Source organism: Leptosomus discolor, chromosome 1, assembly GCF_034619465.1.
Source record: "Leptosomus discolor isolate bLepDis1 chromosome 1, bLepDis1.hap2, whole genome shotgun sequence".
Taxonomy (NCBI): domain Eukaryota; kingdom Metazoa; phylum Chordata; class Aves; order Leptosomiformes; family Leptosomidae; genus Leptosomus; species Leptosomus discolor.
The window spans coordinates 32,704,336-32,717,631 of NC_141391.1; the positions used below are offsets into that span (position 1 = coordinate 32,704,336).

Here is a 13,296-nt window from a genome sequence, read left to right on the forward strand (position 1 = left end):
GGTTGGACCAGTTGCGAGTCTGTGGTGTACGTAGAAGCCTTCTTTTTGACAGCCAAGAGACGCTCTAGGCAAATGAGTATGGTGGGAAAAGGGAGGTTCAGCAACACGGTTGTGGCTCTTTAAATTGAACTTGGGGCACTTTTGGTCTTGGTGGTTTTGCTTCAAAGCATTAATCCATTGTCAGAGCCGCTCAGGCCTGCGGAGGCGTGGTGAGCCTTTGAATCTGGTGCACCGATTCTGTGCAGTCAGAGTAAGAAACTGCACGTGCTCTCCCACCTTCAGCTTTTCAAATAAATGACCACTGGCTGATCTTAATAGTATGTGCATGTGAATATTCTCATTTCTTCGACTGTGTGTGCAGAGAAGCTGTGTCAGTTGTCAAAGGTGCCTGTGTGTGCAGTCTGAAATGATCTGAAGAGCAGTTTTAAAGTGCAGTTGTTTGGTATTGATTACATATGGAAATTCCTCCATGTATTGAGGACCTCTTGTGATACGCGTTTACAAATGGACAGGAAGACTGTGGTGGTTCTCCCGAAGAACTTCATGTCTAAGGAGAAGCTATGTTATTGGGAGAAGTAACTTTAAGATAAATAACCTGCCTTGAGAATGTGGGAGAGGACAGAAAAGAACACTAGAAAAGAAAAACTGAGACTTGGGTGAGGTGACAAAATAAAGCATTAAACACTTAAAAGGTGGGAAAAATCCAATAGCAATGAAAGGTGAAGTACCTCTTAAATATCTTCTTGGTGCCGTAACTTAAATCAGGAGTAGTATCAGAGGCCAGACTTTATTAAAAAAAAAAAAAAAATGAAACGGGTTGCTGTGAGAGGCTGGATTCTTTTCTTAATATTGAAAATGCTAACTCTATCAGCAGTCTCTGATTATGTTGATCATGAGGTGTTGACTGCCTTAGTGGCTTTCATCACGTCTTTCTAAGATGCCAGAGATCTGTAATGAGTAGCAGCTTGTCTTCCAGGAGTGCTAGAAGACAAGTTCCAACACTGTTTCATTCTGATTATGTTTTTTAGTCAATAAGTACGTGAAAGTGGTAGAAGACAGATTGAGGTGCTAAAGCCCACAGTGTCACCATTATGCTACTAGCAGTCAGTTTTCTCAGAAACCTTTTTTTTGTTTTCCTTCCTTTGATTTTTCTAAACCAGGACACTAATCCTTCTCTTCATGGGTCCCATTTGTGTTTGGTCCTGTGTTTTGAGGTGTTGTGTGGATTTTTTTTTTTGGGGGGGGGGTGTTGTGTGGGGGTGTTTTTTGTTTGTTTGTTTGTTTTTTTTTTCAAACCAACCAACCCAAAAAGCCACCTAACTTTTCAGGGGATTGTAGCTGAATAGAGAATCATAACTCATTGATACTCAGTGTTTTGGAAAATGACATCTAGCATGTGGCTGTACCCTGATTTTAAGAGCATATGTTAGCTGTTTTTCATGTTTGGTAGTTTTTCCAGAATGTTTAAATCCCTCAGGGTAACAATAACCAGAAATACCGTCTTCCTCTGTTATTTGGCTAGCCAAAGATCATATCCTTTCTTCTCCCATACACGTTGCGTCTTTGTTCAATCTGTCATCTCCAGGTAGACTACACTTTTGTTTAGCTGCAGTTGGAAAATCATTTAGATTCTTTACACAGAGCAGGATATGACTCTATTAAATGGAGATCAAAAATGATTGTGGTTTTTTTTGCATGGCAGTAGTGGTCGGGTCACTTTTGTGTGCAAATAGATAATTTACAGTAGCATTTCTCCCTGTATATCTGTCTGTAACATTAAAAACTTAGTGAGATTGCTTCTGCTCTTCTGCTTCCAGGGGGTCTCAGGGCAAGGTATTATTAGTATTGTCATCTTGTCTGGAGCTTAGACCTCATCGCTCACTAAAGGTGATGCGGGATAGGCTGTCAGTCTGCTTCCCTCCTCACTTCTCTGCCCATCAGATGTCTCTAGCATTCTCTTGAGAGTTTTTTGCCTGTTTGTTAGAGTATTCCCTCTTTTACAGGGTGTAAAGGATACTGTATTGTAAAAGTACGTAAACATTTAAGAAGCAGGTATACTGTAAATACGTGTGTATAAAATCTCCATTTCTGTGTCGTGCACACAGACATATATCACTGAAGATTTATATCGATACATCCCAAGTGATTCTAAACCTGGCAAGGGAAAAGGTAGGAGAAAGAAGTAAGTGATGACATAATTGGGCCAGCGAAGAAGCTGTAAAATTCCATTTGGTATGCCTTTGAAAAAACATCTGACCCATGTAATACCTTGTTTAGATTAAATCCCAGCTTTCGTTAAACCTGTGTATAATTGCGTTTAAAGACACGCCAGTATCTTTTAAGTCTTTAGCCCTGTTCGGTTTTTAGAACACAATTTGCAGCTCTTTCTGTGCCTGTTATCAGGGCATGGCCTTTTAAATATAGACAGTGTGGAGGGTGTATCTGCTTGGAAAACTGTAACCTTTATTTCCGCTGTATGAATAATTTTTTTTAATCTTCACTATGGCTTGAAATAAGACATACTAACAATGAACTGTTTGGCAGAATGCTGTAAGGAAAATTAATTTGCAAAATTTATTTGTTAAAGAGAGGATACAAATAATGCCATTATCATTTCTGTATTTACCCCCCACCCCCCCCCATCCAACAGCCCCAAAACAAAAAACCAAACCAACACCCCCTCAGTTCTTCTGACTAGTCTTTCTTCAGCCTTTTGGGTATGCCACAGATGTTTGTATGTTGGTAGTCATCATTTCTTCTAGTATTTCAATCTAGAAAAATGCAGGCAAATTTTTTGGAAAAATATCTTTTTTTTCCTTAGCTTGAATCATGGTATGGACTTAGTTTAGTGCATGATTCTTGTAGTTTCTTGGATTTGCAGCAGTTATCTCGATTTATTGAGTTCAGTTATTAAATCCTGTCAATTTTAGACGTGGTCTTTTGAGCTTAGCATTTCATCTCTAGAACTGTAGAAGAGGATTTCTTTTATTTTTATGCTTTTGAAACTTAAGTATGGAAAAATACACATTTATATTGCAGTGAATTCTTTTGTGTATTTATAGTTAATGTTGCAAAATCAGTTTTACATATTCCTAGACAATGCTTTATTGTGCTGTGGGTGCTTGTAATAAGATTTTGTACAGACTTGTGTAATTCTTAAATCACCTGTAAAGCGAAAACTTAAAAATCAATGTGTTTTACAGCATTTATAAAGGCTGCTGGAAGTGAATTTAAAAATAACTTAATCTGAAACGTTGTTTACCATTACTGAAAAGCAGATTTTCTAAATGAAGGCTAAGAGAACTAATAACTGGCTCCCTGTGCTTGACAACATTTCCTGTAGAGTTGCCTTCATTCTTTAGTCTCATGGAAGTTGTTTTCACGGGTTTGTGCATTTCATCTGACAGTGAACCAAAGGAGAAGGGAGGAAAAGGTGATGGTAAAACTGACATTGAGATTTGAAGTATTCTTTATGTGATAATCTCTCATTTTCTTTTGGAAGAGAAATTTTTATTAAAGGATCCCTTTACAGCTGGACTGAGAGGAAAAAAAAAAGAAAATGTGAAGTAAATTTTTTCTGTATAGGATGTATGTTTTGGCTTGTTATTAAGTCTGTGGAGAGGCTGGAAGATTAAAGCTGAATGTGACAATTGAAAGACTTGTGAACAGCCTTTGAGAATCTCTAGTAGTAGTAACTAGTACTAGCTTGTAAAGCACAAGTACAGTCAGGAAATGGGATTATTTTTCATCATGTATGCAAGTATGTAGTGGGAAGGTTGATCACGTACAAATGAGATTTACAGATGAATACTTGTTGGAGATGTTAGTAAGTGGTAGTGAATGAACATACTAAAGTAGAATTGGAAGTTTAAACATTATTTTTGATGTGGTGACTATTTTGTGTACTTATTTTGATTTTGTAAGCTGTTTTAGAGTTTAGATGGGCTTTTTTATTTGCTGTAAGTTTTGGTTATGTGTATTTGATGAAAAAGGGAGAAGATACTTTTAGAAGATACTTCACAACAAAGGATTTATGGTGGCTTAGCGTAGATTTATGATGGTATTTTTTTTAGTTGCATCCTAGGGGCAGTGTTGTTATTTTCCATTTTTCAGATTTTAAACTTGATTCAGTTTTGCCACCAATGTGAAAACTGCATAACTTGAGTTCTAGGAGACTGACTTTTAAAAAAAAGTCTCTTCATATCTTCAATTTGGCTATTTATAGAACTTGAAAAAATAGTTACCCTCACGAACAGCAAGTCACATGAGTAAAAAGAGCACTTTGGCAAAGAAAATGTGGTGCTGTTTTGTCGTGTTGACAAGTCTAGCTTCTCATTTAATCTGATGAAATAAAATACCTACCATTGGTGGAACTGACTTTGTCAGCTCTCTGCTCTAAGAACAGAACAATGAGGAATTTAGGGTCTGCGCCTTCTATGTCTACTGGCCAACCATAGGTGGCAATACCTGTTTGGATGGGCCTTTTCCTGGTGTCTTTTGTAGATGCATTTTCTGCATGCCATGATATGCTTCAAGCTAAGGATTGCTACAGTTTTTGGTATTGCACTGTCTTTAAAGACAGGAAGAACCAACAGATAATCGGGGAACTGTAAAAGCAGTAATTTAGCACTAAGATAAGGTGGATTGTTGGAGATGTTGAGCAATGTATTTCTCTGATTGATAATGTGATTTCCAGAAAATGTTCCTTAGCCACCACAGTTTTGGCTGCTCTTTGGAAATTGTCAGTGTATAAGCAGACTAAAATCATCTGTGTATGTAAAAAGCAAACAAACAAAATGTTTAAAAATATTTAATGTTGAAAGGCCATCTTTGTTACTGTCTCAGGATTTGCATTCTTTATGTTACAGGCTATTCTGGAAATTAGAACTATCTGTTTATTGGGCTGGGTATTGGTAGTGAAGTATTCCAGCCTTTACAAGTTACTGTGGTGTAGATAATACCACAACAGAGTAATGGCCGTAAGTGGTAAGCTCGCAAAGTTAGGAGGAAGGGTAAATAATTAAAAAAAAAAAACACAAACCCAACCACCCAAAAAAACCCCAAAACACCAGAAACACACCGAAAAACCAACCCCCCCCAATATATCCCTATTAATATATCTCGCTTAAGCATGAGTAAAAAGACACACGGATAGCACACCTATGCTACAAAAATACTCCCTATAATAATGGTGTTCACTTTACAGAAGGTAATAAAGTAAATGAGCTTTTTCAGACCTCTCCATAACAGTTTGGGAAGTAGATCAAGTTGTAAACAGTAGTATTGCTGGTATAGTCTTTTAGAAGAAGAAACTATGCACACCTGAATATCAGTGTAATAACAGCAAATATAGTCTTGGTATGACCTTTGTGGGAATAGTTCGTGATTTGGGTTTGCAGTTTGGTGTTGGTAAAATGTAAAAATAGAAAAGAATAGTGTGTCTTTGTTCTTACTTAATGCACTGGTTCTTTTCTATTCTTGATTATGAGACTAAAATGTGCTGTGTCTAATATGTATTATACTTGAACAAATGACTGAAAACTTTTAAAAAAATTCTAAAACCTTTTGTTTACTGCACTTGGGCCACCAAAGACAATGCTCTTAAGCAAAAGTGTGCTTTAACAATACACTAAGCAGGGACTAAGGGTAAGACTATTCAGTAAATTATTTCATGGTAATAATCACTGTAAATAAGAAACTAGTTTATTCTCAGTGTGATTGTGCAAGGAACCATAGCCTAAAGCTAAGATGGAAATAACTCTTGAGTGACTGGAGATACCACTTTGTTTATTTTAGCTGGTTCTAAAGCATTCACAGTGTTAAGAATTGCATGATGGAAGTGCAGCGTAATTATGGTATCAAATTGGAGCACCTGATCATCCTTCTGCCTTTAATGCCTTGCAACTCTTTTAACTCTTGGGTATGCCTTTGGAATGTGCGAACAATGATAGTAATTGTGCTACAGTCAGCTGTGGTGTAGAAACCCTTATCGGCTTGTTTTGTGCAAGCTCCAAACACCTATTATGCGTTATCAGTGTTTGAAGCAGGCTTTGGTTTGTGGTTGCAGTTATATGCAAAAGTCTCCATTTTCCACTGAAGCTGGATAGAATTTCCTGAGAGAGAGATTGAGAGGTGGTAAATGTTTGGCGGGCAGGGATTGTAATGATCCCATATGTGCAAATGCTAGAGTATTGCTGTGACAGTTCAGGTATTTTATCATTGTTGGTTACGTTATGGACTGAATGACCTGCTGGTACGTACTAAATGAGGACAGACTTCTGACTTTGGTGCTGTGCAGAGATTAAGAATGAAACTCATCATAGCTCAAATACAGCATTATGCTTTAACTGAACTTGTTCAATTCTGAAATATTTTGCCCTTCTGAAGTAAAATCTTGGACAGTTGTTTCGGTAGAGTAGAAAAGTCACAGCAAACTGGTTCACCGTTTTTCTTTGAGCAAGCAATTAACTTGTTACGCTTTCTTTAAATTATTTTGGTGTTATTATTTTTTTTTATATTGGAAATTACTCCTGATTTTTTTTTTTCTCCAGAGCCTTAACTTACACTTAGGGGTCTTGGCTTTGTCTAAGTTGTTTTAACCATTTTTTAAATTCAGTCAGCAATTTTCCAGAATTTCATTAGACCTTTTTATTACAATATTTAAAATGACAGAAAGTGTACATTGAGTCTAAACTTACAACTGTTTAAAGTTTAAAATAATGTTATATGAATTATTAAAAAACTGGGATATATATTTCAACTGGGCTATATAAACATAGGAACGTTTCAGCCAAAGTGTTGCTCCATATGTGCTTCATGTATGAAGTCAAGCTTTCACCACTGTGCTAAGTGTGAAAAATTCACATGTAGGTATGTCTATATTTGGGCAGTTAAGCCCATGTGTGGTGGTGTGTGTCTTTTAAATGTTGTTTTTTTTTTTCTTTGTGTTTAAGTGTCTGATACACTGTTTTCGAGGTGCTTAGTGTTGGTGGAGCTTCATGTATAGAGTATGTGGCCATCAGGCAGTGTATTTAAGTCTTGTAGGCATTTAGGCTTGAAGTTCTTGTCCCAGTTTATATTTCTTCTTGCAGCGTACGGTTAGTGATGGTCCAGAACAGTCAAAGTAACTTTTCTTTGTTCAACAGAGAGTGGCTACCTACCTGAACAAACTATGCTTTATAATTAGCCTTCCTTGCTAGGGTTTGTAGGTATTGTACAAACTAAAATGGGTACAGAATTTTGAAAGTACGTTAGAAGAACAGAGTAGGAAGTAAAGCAGTTTGAGGTTTTATTTATCGTTAAGGATTAGAAATTGAACATATTTTTGAAGCTGACTGTAATCCTTGAAGAGCAACAAATGCAGGTACCACTGATGTTAGTTTTTTCTCAAGGAAACTTTCAGAAAACTGTGCTTCATATTTCCTTTAATAAAACTTCAGGGGTGTCTTGATCATCTGTTTATATACTTTTGAATAACCTATTCTTTTGAGTATAGTGGAGGAGTACAGTTGTACAGATTGCTAAAACAGGCAGCAGAAGATCTCCCGTAAGTTTAGACTTACAGAAAGATACGGATGGGCTGACAGTCTTAAAAAAATGTAGACAGTTTTTCTAGTAAGGTATAGATAAAGACTTAATAGCAACTGGAAGTTGGTTGTATAGTGTTTTATAGCCTGCTCCGTAAGTGTGCTAAACCACTTGGCCAGGGAAATTATTTGAGCTTGTGTAACTTAAGTGCTTGTTCAACCTTCTGTTTGTATGTCTGTCTGTTTTTTGGGGTTTTTTTTTGGTTGTTTTAATTAGCATGGGTATCCAGCAGGAGCTTTTAAGGGCTCTGATTTCTTCATATGTGATCAAGATTTGAACTTCTCCGTCAGTTGCTTAAGGAACAGTATCAAAGTACTGTGCCAAGTATTAGGGACAGTACTGAAAGCTGCTGAAAATGTGGCTACACATTCAACAATAGTCTTAGTGTCTTAATGCATTTAATAATAGCTTTTTTTGCTACTATACTGCAGTGTAGTTCTTAAAGATGAGCTGTGCAGATAAGGTAATTTCATCATGCAGTGCTATTAGTGTATCCTTATTTCTGTATCTTCAATGTTACATTTGGTTTGTTCCTGTAAGGTCAGAAGGTGCAAATCAAATGTAAGTCACATCATTTTTTTGCAGACATTATTGACCTTTTATTTGTAATCCATTGTCTCGTGGGTCAATAACAGTCCTAGTTATTGGTAACCAAGTGTTAACCTTCTTTGGTGCTTATATATCTAGTCAGCAGTCCATTTAATTGCATAAAGTGTTAAGTTTCTGAATTTAGTATCTGTTGTGAAGTTCTTGTGCTTGGTTTAGAAATAGCATTTTGCTTTAAATTGTTGTCAACAAATGTACGGTATAGAAACAACTCTTAATGTTTTTCCAGTAACTTTGAACTCCTTGTGCAATGTAGAAGGATGAAATCCTTCTCAAGATGAGAGAAAACTTAAATGCCTTTTAAGCCTCCTCTGACCTTCACTTCACAGAATCATTCCTCCAACTCTAACAGAGTTGTGTGTAGATGAAAGAGAGATGATGACTGGTAGTCATAACTTGGATATAAGAAATGGTAGAAATCAAAGAATTCAAAACATAACCATACTAAATTTGTGTTTCTATGTATTTAGTGCTGTTACAGCTACTAAGGAAGATTGTGATTAAAAAAATCAACTCAGTAGCTCATGTGCGATTGCTTCAACTTCTTTTGTGACTGCAGTTTTGAAATATTTTTCTTTTTAAAGAAGAGCAAGCAAAAACTTCTGAGGCGGAATCTGAACAGTGAGTGACTTGTTTGGCATATATTGCCACTGAGTAGGGATAAGCAGTCAAAAAAATAACCTGTGTGATTTCCTGGAAGATTATTTTCAGCTTGGTAATTTTACTGGGTGTATGTGTATGTCGAAGTATTATAATGTGTTTTTGTACCATGTGAAAAGATTCCATATTTCTCTGAGGAAGTGTCTGTGGACTATAAACAGCATTTTAATTCTTACTTCCAGGTTGAGCCTGACAAAAGTGGAATGATTTTTTCCTGTAGGATTTTGTGAGGGTTCATGCAGCAATGCCTGCCCTATAGAAAGGGATGTAAGGGGTAGCAGAGCAACTCAACGTTTCATGATTGTTGTGTGCGTGGAAACTTGTGCACGGTATTAATTGTTATTGTCCCTTGATGTCACTTGCAGTACAGGATTCTCAAACTCTGAGCGTCCTTGAAATCTGGCAAGGAAGGATTTTGTACTAATAATTAGTTTATAATCAGCATTGTGGATTGTTTGTTACAAGCTGTTTAGTGAAAAATCTTGACCTGTCCTTAACTTGAAATGTCTACTAAACATCTTGATTTTTTTTTTTTAATTCTTTGGTCTAAAATTCTGAATTCTGCATATCTGTATACATGTATATGAGAACACATAAAACTTCTTTAAAAACAAACAAACCAACCCACAACACCCTAAATAAACCTGCTGGTGAAGGAAAGAGCAATTGCTGCTGTTAGGGTTTCATTTTTTGCATTCTTACAAAATAAGACCAAGTGAAAATAAAATAAAAGGAACCATGAGTTAATGACTACATATTTTAAATACTTGTTAAATAATTTACTGTAGCACTCAAGTGAATTCGAGGTATAAATGTACCTCTTTAATCTATTGAGTGAGGTTATTATGTTAAGAATGGATCAGTATGTTGCACTGCCAAGTGTTTCTTTAGTAAGCCTAATATCCTAAATTGGGTGAAATGGCAAGTTACTCATAAATGCTCAGGGATTGGTGCAGGATGTACATGTGCCTCCATGTTCTTTTTTTTTCTTTCCAAGTCTGTGAGACTCCTTCCAGTTCCGTAATTGCTTGTGAAAGAGAGGAGTTCCCGAGCACATATTTGATTGGAGAGAGAGGAGGGAGGAAAGGAGGTGTGAAATGTTTATGGTGGTGGTTTTGGTTTTATTCTCTTTTCCTGGTGGGGAAAGGGATTTCAATTTTTGAAACAGTATCAGGCATGTGTGTGTTAGAGCCAAATATATGCAGCTGTTGGCAATACAGCCTTTTCTTTCTTACAGGGTAGTAGCTAAAAGGCCTAGTTGTGAATTGGGGCTCCACTTTGCTGGCTGCTTTATAACAAAAGGCAGAGAAGATGGACCTAAAGTATCTTCTGTCTGCTGTTCATGTAATTTCTGAATTGATTTTAAGACAGTGATGCTTTAAAGTAGGCAAAATGTTAATTATTTTTAGTGGTTTGTGGAAAAAAACAAGCAGCAAAGCAGGATAGTAATTTATGTATTCTTGTGGAGATGTGCCTTGTTAATACTGAAGTACATCATCTCTGGGATACTACTTCACTGAAAATTATTTGGGTCACCATTTTGTCATTAAAGCATGGGTTAGCCTCTTTCATAAGGTTTCACTGACTCTGCTCTTGGGATGTGTAGGTTCTTAGTTCTGCTTGCTTATACTGGAGCATGGCGAAGTAGTTGAGTAGTCTTTTTATTTCATTGGAAATTAACATGTACATGGAAGATGATGATTTGCATGAAGGTATTTTCAGCTTCTAGAGCGTACTACGATCTGTGGAAGAGGAAAAGTAAATATTAACATGTTACAGGAGGCAGTTGTGGCTAGCAGTAATTATCTTCACTTTTTGCATTTGCCTATCAGAATCAATCTCTGGGAGTCTTTAAGGTGTATATTTACTGTCTAAATACTTAAAATATTTAGAACATGCTTTTTAGTGCCTGTGAAGTTATTGGATAAAAGTGTTTTCTCTGAAAGTATCACAAACAGTCCTCCAAAGAATTCTGTAAAGGACATTGAAATTGTGTGAAGTGTTCATAGGTATTTTCAAATTAAAGATTGCCTTGATATTTGCCGACCTAGAAAGTATTTAAGCAAGCCGTGCAACCCTCCTTCTTAATACTTTTTAATTGGAGACACGTTTAAGGAAGCTTGCTTTTTTTAAAGTTCTATTTTTAAAAAGAGTTCCTTCCTACTCCAACCTCCAAACATGATAGACTAAACCGTTCTTAATGTTTTAGGAACATGTACATTTTATAGATATCTAAAATGTTTTATCCATTTTTATGTTGCAAGAACAACAAAAATAAAAGAACAACCAACCAAACCAAAAATACCCCCACAAACAAACCCAAAACCAAACCCAAAACATCGGAATATCTTTTTGTTAAATGATGGAGTTTGCATATTGTGTTAGGTGGAAGATAAAGTCAGATCAACGTAATATCCATGCAATTATGCAAAATCCCAAACACCTCTTCTTTATTTCTTCTACCTTGGCTTTTAAAAATCCTGTAAATTCACTGAATTATAAGTACTCTTTAGAATTACTTTCTCAAAGTTGCTGTCAGATAGCTCTGGAGCAGGAGTACTTTATGATAGGCACTAGACCTGCTGTCTGTCGCTTCAGAGGAAAGTTGCTATCTTCTGGATTAAGTCTATAGCCTTTGTGTATGCAGACAAATCTTCCCATGCTTTTGTTACTGTGATCACTGGAACAGTCACACAGATTGCATTCATCAAATACTGCCATGTAGCTTTGCACAATTTGGCATAGGCAGCTTGGCACTGTGAGGTCTGTGTTCAGAAATGTTCAAGTGTAAGTTTTTGTTTTCTGTAGTAAATTCTTACATGTATATGCAGACCTTCTGTAAATTATATGCTAGAACTTCTTAAGCAATGCCTTTTCTACTAAAAACTTTCTTGGACACCATTATTTACAAAGTAACTATAATATGAGAAATCATAAAATTATTATCTTCTGTAGCGTTTTATCTACTAAATATATACTCTATCCTAAGGTATACACTTGGAATGAAGTTATTAAAATGGTTTGTCCCTGTGCAAAATATTTTGAGCATGACAGGTGAACACTGAACATTTTAAATTTTGCCTGTCAGTTCCATGATTTCAGGCACTGATTTATATTGTTTGCCTCTAATAAAGAGGCAAGATTTAGAAACAAGCCCTTTCGGAAATCATGAGGTTGCTGGAAAGATCTACATTTTGCTTCAGAAATAAGAGTTAAAAGAAGTAACTACCGTTACCATTGGTAGTCTAGTCTGCTTAAAGTGACCACAAAAGAAATGTCCCAAACATAATTCCTGGGAAAAGTAGGCCTTTTTCTTTCTTTATGAAAGAAGATCCAGCCATGTCTGAGTGCTACTTAACTGTAGTAACTGTCAGTGAATGTGACTAGTTTCTGTGAGATTGTCCTCAAGTGGTAAACAAAGGTTGTTTGTAATCTCAAACTGGTAAGAAATGGTTTGAAATTCACTATCCAAAAACAGATTTGCAATTTTTTCTGCTGAAGTAAGCAGTTTTTATCTATGTAAGTATATTGGTGTTGGTGGGTTGAATTAAGATTACACAGACATGAAACATGAAAATTAAGACTCTCTCCATTTCTGGCTTTTCTGAAAACTAAAGCTAAATAAAAATCCTGTTTGAAACGTAGCAATGAACACCTAAAATGTCGAGATACCTGCTGTTGACTTGGCAGCTTGGTCTTCTTTAAGGATATACTTGTGTTAATTCATCTAATCAAGTAATTGATAACAATAATAGAAGAAAGAGCTGCTGAAGAAGGAAGCTGAATAAAGCTCTGCAGAGAACTTAAAAATCCTGAATTAAGGTTTGCATTTTGGAGCAGTTTGCAGTGGAGATTCTGAACCTCTAGTCTTCTACAAGAAAGGTATCTAGAAATGTATGTGCTTTTCTTAGCTTCAATATAAGTTCTTGGGAAGGGGTGGAAGAGTTTCTCTCTACTCTCTCTTGATGGCTTATGGCCAGAGGCCCACTGCCATAGGAAGAAGTGACCGCAGTTTAGAGTGGGTTTTGTAGAGTCTGGCTAGTATGACTGAGTGTTGGGGGATGCCATATATCCTTGGAAGTGACTGTTTTAGTTGATGCTTAACTCTTGAGGCCAGCACCTTCCAGAATTGTAAGTAACAGAAGCAATTGGTTGATGTTAACTGTAGATTTACCAGATTAGCAAGTCTTACGTGCATGTGAATTGCGTTTTAAGATTTTGTGGTGTATTTGCTTTTCTTGATGGTGAACTGTTTGTATTGTAGCTTCACTATATTGTTCGGCTTACATATCTAAGTACACGCTTCAAAACTTTGTTCTGCTCCTTTCTTGATAATGTTGGCAACATGCAACACTTGCAGAGCTAGGTTATATTGCTTGAGCTGATGCATCCTGTTTCTAAGACTGGAGTAGTGTCTTACAGTTCTGCTTCAGCACTGTTGTG

General features: G+C 36.4%; 1 protein-coding gene across 2 annotated transcripts in view; it reads left to right on the top strand.

Moving 5' to 3' along the window:
* TSC22D1 (TSC22 domain family member 1) overlaps nt 1-13,296 on the top strand; it is a 96,395-nt gene that overhangs the window by 3,997 nt on the left and 79,102 nt on the right. The window lies entirely within an intron of this gene.